This window comes from Nicotiana tabacum, chromosome 4 (assembly GCF_000715075.1).
Source record: "Nicotiana tabacum cultivar K326 chromosome 4, ASM71507v2, whole genome shotgun sequence".
Lineage (NCBI taxonomy): Eukaryota > Viridiplantae > Streptophyta > Magnoliopsida > Solanales > Solanaceae > Nicotiana > Nicotiana tabacum.
In genome coordinates, this window is record NC_134083.1 from 147678378 (window position 1) to 147689937 (window position 11560).

The window sequence follows — 11560 nt, forward strand, 5'->3', positions numbered from 1 at the left end:
ATGTTTTAAAATATTTCAAAATTGTAAATTGTGACCGGGAGTGTCGTACTACATTTCTACTGTTCTCGGAATCATTTGAGTCACATATTTTTCATCGCAAGCAGTGCCGGCCCAAGGGTAAAGGAGTAAAGCTACTAAATCAGCTGCTTCGTGCCTCATAATTTTGGGGGGCCCAAAATTTTCTAGTAGGTTATATATTAATTTATTTTTAGAAGAATATTTAGTGATTTAAATGAGAAAGTACATATTTTCATAGTAAAAAAGTAATATTAAATTGTTGATCATAAATTGACAAAAAAATATCTTTCTGGTCGTAAAAAAAATAAGGCCTCTCGTTTACTTTAGGCTTCCATGTTTATTGAGCCGCCCTGGTCATAAGTTTGGTTAACGTGTTATTTTGGACAAAATGTAGCAAATATATTGTTATGTAATAAATAACATAGGAATTGCTTGCAGAGTAATTAGCTTACTAACAAATATAAGTGTATAAGTTATATTTTCAATGATTTAAAAGTAAAGTTGTTTTCATTTTTCCCTTTACTAAAGATGCCTTACCTTTTTTTTTTTTTTGGAAGAAATTAGCAAATGCTACTTTTGAACTATGATAATCGAATAGCTAACAAAGAAAAATACATTTTTTGAATTGTGGCATACAAGTCTTAATAGACCGACAAAACTTTCTAATATACTAATCCTACTTATCCGGTTGAATTAGTCACACAAGTTATAATTAGGGCGGATCCAGCTTATTACATGTGGTTTTAGTGCAGTAGCTTTTTCATATACTTTGTATAAGTATTAAAAAAATTCACTAAATATCCATAAATATTTAATTGTGAATCCAATTACTTATTGTATATTTACTTAAGATCGCTACAAGAACTCATAAATTTTAAATCTTTGAACTCGTAAATTTTAAATCTTGTTATAATGCATGATCGTCAAACTTTCCCATATTATGGCAAAATCATGTGCATACTGTCTCATCATGCAAACAAAGTTACGCATAAGAATGACGTGTGTGTTTTCGAGTGAAAAGCTTTTGCAATTATGGTCAAGGGTGTGCGCTGAATCGGGTTGATTCGATTTTTATCAAAATCAAACAAAATCAATTATATTGATTTGGATCAGTCAAATTTTGTCGGGTTTTTCGGTTTTTCAATTTTTTTTGTTATGTGAATATTCAATCTTACTTTGTTAAATTTTTTATAAGTAAATATATGTTTAGTAAAAAAATTTAAAAATGACAAATATATGATCTAATAAAATATTCTTATGGAATAATTTTCTTAATAACACATGATAGTTATTTTTTAGTCGTCTAACAATAATTTTACGTTGATGTATACTTTCAAGATTAACCACCAACAACAACAATATACTCAGTATTATCCCACATTATGGGATCTGGGAGGGTAGTGTATATGCAGACTTTACCCCTACCTTGTGAGGATAGAGATGTTGTTTCCAATAGACCCTCGACTCAGGAAAGTATAAGCACAACATTAATTAAAATATAGACAAGAAGGAACAATATCAAAATGCTATATAAAAGTAGAATAAAAACAACAAGATAGTAAGATCAACAATGAAAGAAAATAACGGCCAGTCATAAAAACTCTACTACCAACAGAAAGCGAGACTGCGTGCCAATATTATTGTTATAAACACTCTAGAATACATAATATACTACCCTAATTATCGACCTTCATACCTTCCTATCAAGGGTCATGTCATCGGTCAGCTGAAGTTGCGCCATGTCTTCCCTAATCACCTCTCCCCACCTCTTCTTTGCCCTACCACTACCTCTCCGTAGGCCCTCCAATATCATCCTCTCGCATCTCCTCATCGAGGCGTCCGTGCTCCTCCTCCTCACATGACCAAACCACCTAAGCCGCATTTCCCGCATCTTGTCCTCGGGGTCACACCCACTTTGTCGCGAATAACCTAATTTCTGATCCTATCTAACCTGGTGTGCCCGCACATCTATCTCAACATCCTCATCTCTGCTACCTTCATCTTCTGAACATGAGCGATCTTGACTGGCCAACACTCAACCACATACAACATCGTTGTCCTGACCACCACTATGTAGAACTTACCTTTAAGTTTCGGCGGCACCTTCCCGTCACACAAAATACCGGAAGCGAGTCTTCATTTCATCTATCCCTCCCCAATACGATGTGTGACATCTTCATCAATCTCTTCATCCCTTGAATAATAGACCCAAAGTACTTAAAACTTTCTCTCATAGGGATGACCTGCGAGTCCAGTCTTACCTCTCCTTCCCTGCCTTGAGTCTCGATACTCAACTTATACTCCAAGTATTCTATCTTGGTCCTGCTCAACTTAAAACCTTTAGACTCCAGGGTCTGCCTCCACACCTCTAATTGCGCATTCATACCGTCTCGCGTCTCATCAATCAATACAATATCATCTGCAAATAGCAGGTACCACGGCACCTCCCCTTAGATGTGGCGTGTCAGTACGTCCATCACCAGAGCAAATAAAAAATGATTGAGTGCCGACCCTTGATGCAACCCTATCATAACCGGAAAATTATCAAAGTCCCCACCCACTATCCTCGCTCTGGTCTTTGCTCTATCATATATGTCCTTAATCAACCTAAAGTAGGCACTAGGTACACTTTTAGCCTCCAAACATCTCCACAAATCCCCCCTCAAAACTTTATCGTATGCCTTTTCTAAATCGATGAACACCATATGCAATTTTTTTTTTTCTCTCCCTATAGTGCTCCATCAATCTCCTAACAAAGTGGATGGCTTTTGTAGTCGAGCGCCCCAGCATAAACTTGAAATGGTTCTCGAAAATAGACACACTCCTCCTCACCCTTAGTTCTACCAGTCTCTCCCACACTTTCATAGTATGGCTAAGCAACTTGATACCCCAATAGTTATTGCAATTTTGGATATCACCCTTGTTCTTGTATATAGGAACTATCGTGCTCCACCTCCACTCTTTGGGCATCTTCTTCGTTCTAAAAATGACATTAAATAACCTAGTGAGTCACTCGAAGCCTGTCTTGCCCGCACTCTTCCAAAACTCCACCGGGATTTTATCCGGCCCGATCGCTTTGCCCCTGCTCATCTTATGCATAGCCCCCTCAACTTAATCAATTCTAATCCGCCTATAATACCCAAAGTCACAACGATCCCATGAGAGTTTCAAATTACCCAATACAATGCTCATGTCCTCCTTCTCGTTCAAAAGACTATGGAAGTAGGTCTGCTATCTATAAGCCCCCGTCCAACAAAAGTTTACCTTCTTTGTCCTTGATGCACTTTACTTGGTTCAAGTCACGCACCTTCCTTTCTCGCACCTTGGCTAACCTGAACAACCTCTTATCCCCACCTCGACCCTCGAGTTCCTCGTACAAATGACTAAAAGTTGCTGTTTTGGGCGTTGTAATTGCTAGCTTTGCCTCTTTCTTAACCAACTTATAATGCTCCCTATTCGCTCTCTTTTCCTCCTCGTCTACACTTTCCACTAGTTTCAGATACGTTGCTTTCTTGGTTTCCACATTTTCTTGCACCTCTCCATAATTAAACATAAAAATAAATATGAACTTATATAATGATATGTTCTATTTAATTTTAAATTATCGAAATAAGATTTCAAACTTCAAAAAAGATACAAGCATTAATAGATCTTGATATATAAATATGGAAGAACAAAGAGATTGACGAATTTCATTGACACTTGATAAGAAAATGATTATACAACCAATTATTTAAAGTTAATAAATGTGGAGCACTTTATATTTAACTAAATATATATTCCATAAAAGAATCGCAAATATTTCTAGACATTTTTAAAGAAAATTCTATAAAAAGTTTTAAAAGTATATATAAAAATATATTTATATGTAGGTTTGGTTAGGTTTTTATTAACTCAATACCAAATCAAATCAAATCAAACCTAATCAGATTTTTTAATCATTTTAGTTTAATTTTTTAATTTAATGTGATTTTTCGGTTCGATTTGTACGGCCTAGTTATGACTATGGTAACGCAGAGCTAAAGATAAGGAAGCAGTTCAACTGAATTATGTTGAATACCCTTACCATAATTAGGAAGATTTAATGTATAATATGCTCAATTTCTTTTTCTTTTTAAAAGGTTAATCAATAACTATCTAATGTTCCCACTCATTTTTCTTATTCTGTTTGTTTTCTTTCATCATTTAGTTTTGTTTTCAATGGAAAAGAGCATAACGAGTAAATAATCGCATTAGTCCAAAGAAAAGACATAATAAGGAGGAGAAAAAACTCAAAAACTCCCTGATAAAGACCAAAATTGAAATCGAAAAAATAGATTATATGTCTTGTTTGATTATTTATATATAATATTGTGCAAATATTTTTTCTGAAAAAAATAGCTCAAATTGAATCACTCACATAACTTAAATTTATTTTATTTTTTGCATTATTAGAAAGTGGAATTTTTTTTTTTGCTCCAGCGATGTTAATCTCTTTTTCTTTTCAATTATTTAACATCATCAGATATTTATGTAAGACAATTTGTGTCTAAGATATACGAAAAATGGAAAATTACAATGGAAACCCCACAAAATAATAAAATAAAAAAGAGAAATAAAAAAGCCTTGTGATTTCTCTTGTCAATTCAGGAAAGGTCCTGATGGGATGCGAGGCAGACGGAAAGAGACAGCTGGGCCTCCCGACACTGTCGGCGTTTGAGGGCGGTGCCGCCACTGGAGCAGAGGCTGCGCACGGCGTCCGATTCGGTTGGACATATGACTGCCACCATACACTCTGCCAATGACCGGTTTATGTGGCGGCATGCTATTTCCCTTTCCCTGCCCGCCGCGAACCGCCGGTGGCAACCAGTTAAGGCCGTGTACAGCCGATCGCAGTTACCTGCAGTTGAGGTTTCTCTGCTCGACATATGAATTGGTGTAATTGAGAATTTTAATTGTTACCAACTACAAAGTTAGATCTAGGAAGGCAGCGAACAGTCTTGTAAAAACACAGTGATTTTTAGGATAACAGAAACCAAACGGCTATTAAAAGGCAGAAACCGCAAATGGGAGAGCAAATACGATTTATAAATCGAAAATAGCAACCGCGATTATCAGAAGCAAATAATAAACGGGATTTATGAGCGCGTTTGATGGAAGATTTTTCCGAAAAAATTTCACTTTTTTCTCGAAATCAGCGTTTATTCATAAAATTTTTAATTTTTACTTAAATATACATTTTGAAAAACAAAAAAAAACTATTTTTCAAAATTTTCACTCAAATCACTCACAAAACTTCAAAAACAATCCAAATTGAAATTTATATTCAAACACAACTCTAAATTTCAAATATCATTTTCAATTGAAAATACTTTTCACCATTTTTTCGAATTTTATAATTCTTATATCCAAATGCCTACTATAAGTCGCAAAGAGTAAGTGGATTGACTTATTTTAAGTACTTTTAAGTCATTTTGTAGTATTTGAATAAAGTAAAAAATGCTTTTAAACACTTGTTTTTAAGCTAAAATAATCCAAAAAGCCAAAAGCCAAAAGCTAGAATTCCTAACTTATGGCTTATGCTTAAAAGTCACTTAAAATAAGCCTAACGGGCACTAAATTCTATTTGTAAGTATGTATAAGCCGCAAACACTAATCCGATCTATAAGTCACAAATACTAATGCGATTTATAGTCACTAAATTAGTAAACTCGATTTATAAGTCGCTCGTAGTAAATGCACTGGTTAAAGTGACTTTAAGGGTCTGTTTGGAAAGTCGCCCCTTAATTGGAATTGTTGTAATTACTATAGTAGTAATTACACAGTCTGGTAATTACACAACCTAGTAATTAAGACGACCTATTTATTTGTCATAACATAATTACAATGTAATTACAAGCGTGCTATTTGATTGCACAAGTGTAATTACACAGTTAGATTAAATTTTAAATGAAGTAATTATCCATACTTAAAAATTAATATAATAAATATATGCCTATAAATTTTTATAAGTATAAATGATATTGGATTTGGTATCTAAGATGCATATTTTTTCTTGAATATACACTAATTAGTAATCATATATTTATAACTTATATTATAAAAATAATTGATATATATATATATATTTTAAATTAATAATATTTAGTTTAATTAATTATAAAAACTAAAAACATACGTTTTGTAAGAATATCATGGAATGCATGTTTGATAAAATAAATTAACATTTATAAATATAATGTCATGACATTATGCAAATGTTTGACAAAACTAATATATCAATTCTAACTAAAAAATAAACATCATGCAATGTGAAATAACAAGCCAAACAACAACAACAACAACAACAACAACAACCAAATATAATCCCACTAGTAGAGTTTGGGGAGGATAGTGTGTACGCAGACCTTACCCCTACCCTGGGGTAGAGAGGTTGTTTCCAATAGACCCTCGGCTCTGTCTCCAAGAACTCCCCACCTTGCTCTTGGGGTGACTCGAACTCACAACCTCTTGGTTGGAAGTGGAGGGTGCTCATCACCAGAGTAACCCACTCTTGTCTGAAATAACAAGCCAATACTACTAAAATAAGTGAATTGGAACCATAAATATAACATAATTTCAAAATCTCACAAAAAATACATTTTAACATATGTCAAATTCCACCATAATAAAAATAAGTCCCAAAACAACTTAAGAATACATCACTCATTATATGCCATGTTTGTTAATGATTCATTATTTCTAATATTAGAAGGTGTAGTTTCAAAAACTAGAATAATAACAGAGTTACGCAAAATGAAGAAAATAAAAAAAATAAGAAATAAAATATATGAACAATTACATGAAATCACAAGAAGTAGACGTAGAGAAATAAAAGATAAATAATATACAAAGAAAATATATTTTAAAATTAAAAAATAAATTAAGAGTAAAAATAAAATAAAAATAAATTAAAATAATGGAAAATAAAAAAAAGAAATAAATTAAAAAATAACCTTGTAATTACACAGTATAATTACCACCAATTCTTACCTCCCCTTTAGAATTGGAGAGTGTAATTACACCTCTCCAATTACACACAATTCCATGTTGACCAGGTAATTACTTGGCCACACAAACATGCTAAACTGTGTAATTACTGCCAATTTGTGATGACCCAAAATGTCATCTTTAAAGTTAATAATTAATTCTATGTTCTAAGACCTCGAAAAGTACTATTTATTATTCCTCGACTTGCATGCCCAGTCCGTAAAATTTTATGGAAAGTTTTTATGTGAAAATTTGATTAAAATGTGAATTAGAGCTTTAACTTTAAAACTCAACTGAGTTGATTTTGGTCAATATTTTGAGAAAACGGACTCGGATCAGTATTTTGACAGTTTCTGTAGGTTCGTTTCATGATTTGGGACTTGGGCGTATGCCCGGAATCAAATTCCGAGGTCCCTAGCCCGAGATATAAAATTTTGATGAAAAATTAAAGGTTTTAAAAGCTTAAGTTCAAATAGTGACCGGATGTCGAATTATGTGCAAATGACCCCGGAATAGAATTTTGATGAATCCAACAGCTCCGTATGGTAATTTTGGACTTAAGAGCGTGATCGAAATTTTATTCGGAAGTCTGTAGTGAAATTAAGCTTGAAATGGCTAAAATAAGAATTTAAGCTTGGAAGTTTGACCAGAGAGTTGACTTTTTGATATCGGAGTCGGAATTCAGTTCCGAAAATTTTCATATCTCCGTTATGTCATTTATGACTGGTGTGCAAAATTTGATGTCAACCGGACTTGATATGATAGGTTTCGACCTTGAATGTAGAAGTTGGAAATTCTAAGTTTCATTAAGCTTGAATTGGAGCATGATTCGTGATTTTAGCGTTGTTTGATGTGATTTGAAGTTTCAAATAAGTTCGTATGATATTTTAGGACTTGCTGATGTATTTGGTTGAGGTCCCGAGGGTCTCAGGTGAGTTTCGGATGATTAACGGATAAAAAATGGGACTTAAACAGCTGTTGCAAATGCCTAGAAATCGAGGGCCATGATCGAAGGCAGGCTCGAGGGTAGGCTCGAGGGCTATGACCGAGACCAGTGATTGAAGGCCCAGGCTCGAGGGTAGGCTCGAGGGCTATGACCGAGACCAGTGATTGAAGGCCCAAGCTCGATGCCATGATCGATGTCATGATCGAAGGCCCATGCTTGATGACAGGATCGAAGGACCATGCTCGATGCCATAATCGAGGCCATGACCGAGGTCCAGGCTCGAGCCTGTGATCGAAGCCACGATCGAGGCCCAGTTCCGAAGGCTGCCTGGACAGATTTATAAAAGAGGGGATTCGTCCCATTCACAATTTTTAACAAACTGGAGCTTGAGCAGAAGCGATTTTTGATAGATTTTCAAGAAAAGACATTGGGGTAAGTGATTCTAACTCGTATTTGGTCTATATACACAAATATATCATTGTTTTCACCATTTAATTAGTGTTTTGAGATTGAAATTTGAGAAATTTTTGAATCTCATATAAACGAATTTTCGAGATTTCGGTATCGATTCGGTGTCGGATTTGAGTGAAACTGGTATTGTTGGACTCGTAATTGAACGGGTTGTCAGATTTTGTGAGTTTCGCCGGATTCCGAGACGTGGGCCCCACATGCGATTTTTGAGCTAATTTCAGATTTTATTGAAAAATATAGTATTTTCTTATGAAATTGATTCCTATAATTTTTGTTGACTGTATTAAATTAATTATGACTAGATTCGAGTCGATCGGAGTCGGAAAATCGAGGAAAAAGCATATTACTTGGTTAAATTGGAGCAAGTCGAGGTAAGTGACTTATCTAACCTTGTGTGGGGGAAATTTCTCCTAGGATTGGTATTAATTGTAATGTGATGAAAGTCGTGTACACGAGGTGACGAGTGTGTACACGGGTTTTTGTGAAGGATTATATTTTTAAATTGTGTAGATCATTGTTGCATGTTAATTAAATTATTAAATCTTGTTATATTCTCCATCATTGATTTGATTTATATACTTTAAATTTGCTTAGCCTTTTGTTTGCTAATTATTTTACATGTTTAGTTGGAACTTGGTTTCTTTTATTTTGTGCATTATTTGAAGGTTGATTTTCTTTAAAATAAATATTATTAATATGAAGTATTTGACATTTTAAATTTGGTATTGAAGCAACGTATTAAAGATTTTGAAATATTATTTTGCTGAATTATTTATTCCTGAATATTTTTGTAAGATTTTCGTACTTATTGTGATGGAGCCGTGAGCTTTTTATTGTGGAAAAATATTATTGATGATTTATTTTGGCATTAGCCGCGAGCTCTTTATTGTGGAAAAATATTGTTGTTGAATTATTTTGGCAAGTTAAATTATTTGAGCACTTGAGGTATAAATTGTGATATATTGTGATATTGATACGCATGCGGTGGTATAAGGTCTGTGTATTGAAACGCATGCGGTGAGATAAGGGTGGCTTGATACGCGTGGCTAGTAGGGGAAACTACTAGAAGTCATGCGGTGTGATAAGGATGGCTAAAGTGCGGGATGCTATTTCGGAAAAAAAATATTTTCTTTAAAATAAATTGTGAAGGCTCCCGCGATGAGATAAGAAAATGAGATATTGTGAATTTATTTATGATTTGGGACTACGAGGCGGTACCTCGGGAGTGCCCTTATTGATGTTGATTTATGGCCGTAGTTGCCTTTGATTTTGTTGTGATTTTTCTTAAAGTTGAAAAGAAATTTTGTTTTGTTCCACGAGGTATTATTTGCCATTATTTGTGTAATTAAATGATGACCTACTACTTGATTCATTTTCTTTTTTATTTTATTTTATTATATTGTAAAATATTTTACCATGCCATTTATTATTACTAGTCTTAGGATACGCGCTTTGCGCGTGTACCCTGTATCAATGGGTATAAACATTATAAATTATATAAATATTATTAAATAATATGTTTGAATTATAAAATAAAAATTTAAAAAATATGAGCTTTTGAAAATGACGAATATTGATCCTATTTAGTCAGCAAACATAATTTTGATAGCTTAGTAATTTATTATTTATCCTTATTTCATTTTAACTTCGGATGAAAATAATTGTCTAAGTAATATGCATTTTAGACCGGGCAACTAAAGAAATTAAAAAAAATGACAAATAAATTATGTAGCTAAAAGGCAAATATTCATTGCTGAGTAGAATTTAGCTATAGGTTTGTGATGGATCTTATTAGCTATGAGACGAATTTCAAAGCTAATTCTTATTTCTTAAAGTCAAATTCTCTAATAAACATTGTTTTTTGCCAAAAAAAGTCCTTTTCATCTAGTTGACGGAAATATGCATTACAGTAAATTAAGGTATTGCCTTGGAAACAATATAGGTAAAATTTTAATTATTTTAAAGTCCTAAATATAAGGACTTCTTACTTAATTCAGATAAGAAAAGATTTAAAAATAATAAATTTGATTTAATTCAAACACCTAAATATTAGCTAGGAGAATAATTAAATGACTATTTTGTCTAATGTGAACTCTATTTTAAAGGGGTAAAAAAGACGAACGACATTTCGCTAAGAGCCTTCGTACTTTTAATATAGTATAAATTTTCTAGTAGGGCCTGACCTGACCCCGTCACTACTCTACCGAGGTTAGACTTGGCACTTACTGGGTACCGCTGTGGTGTATTCATATTACGTTTCTGCACATCTTTTTGTGCAGATTCAGGTACTTCTTACCAGCCCAGGCATCAGTGAGTATCTGTGTACGAGATTTGATAGGTTTCGGCATCGTTTGTAGAATTTGAAAATTTGAAAATTTATTAGGCTTGAATCCATGTGTAGTTCATATTTTTGAGGTTGTTAGGTATGATTTGAGGACTCGAGTAGGTCCGTGTTATGTTATGAAACTTGTTGGTATGTTCGGACGGGGACCCGAGGGCCGAGGGTGAGTTTCGGATGGTTAACAAATTAATTTTTGAATTTGAAAGACTGCTGGAACTGAAGCCTTCTGGTGTAATCGCACCTGCGGAAAAGTAGTCGTAGGTGAGAGCTCGTGCGAGCAAGGGTGCGCTGAAGCAAGGTGCACAGGTGCGGAAGATGATTCGCAGGTGCGGAATGCGAGAAGGAGCGCAGATGCGGGCAGAGGGCTGTGTGGCATTAGTCGTAGGTGCAAGGGAAAATTCCGCACCTGCGTGAGCGCATATGCGGACGGATGCGCGCAGAAGCGAAAACTGGGCAGGCGAGTGGAGTCTGCAAAATGCAACATTTTTCTCGCACAAGCGGATGCACAGATGCGCAAATATTGTCCACAGATGCGGAAATCACTGGGGCAGTTGACCTCAAATTTTGCACACAAGTTACATTTCACATTACAGACCTATTCAAATTTCCAGAATCAAATTTCGACCTCGATATCAAAAAGTCAACCTCCCGGTCAAACTTCCCTAAAATTCAACATTCGGCAATTCAAGCCAAATTCCACTACGGACCTCCAAATAATTTTTCGGATACGCTCCTAAGTCCAAAATTATCATACGGAGCTATTGGAATCATCAAAA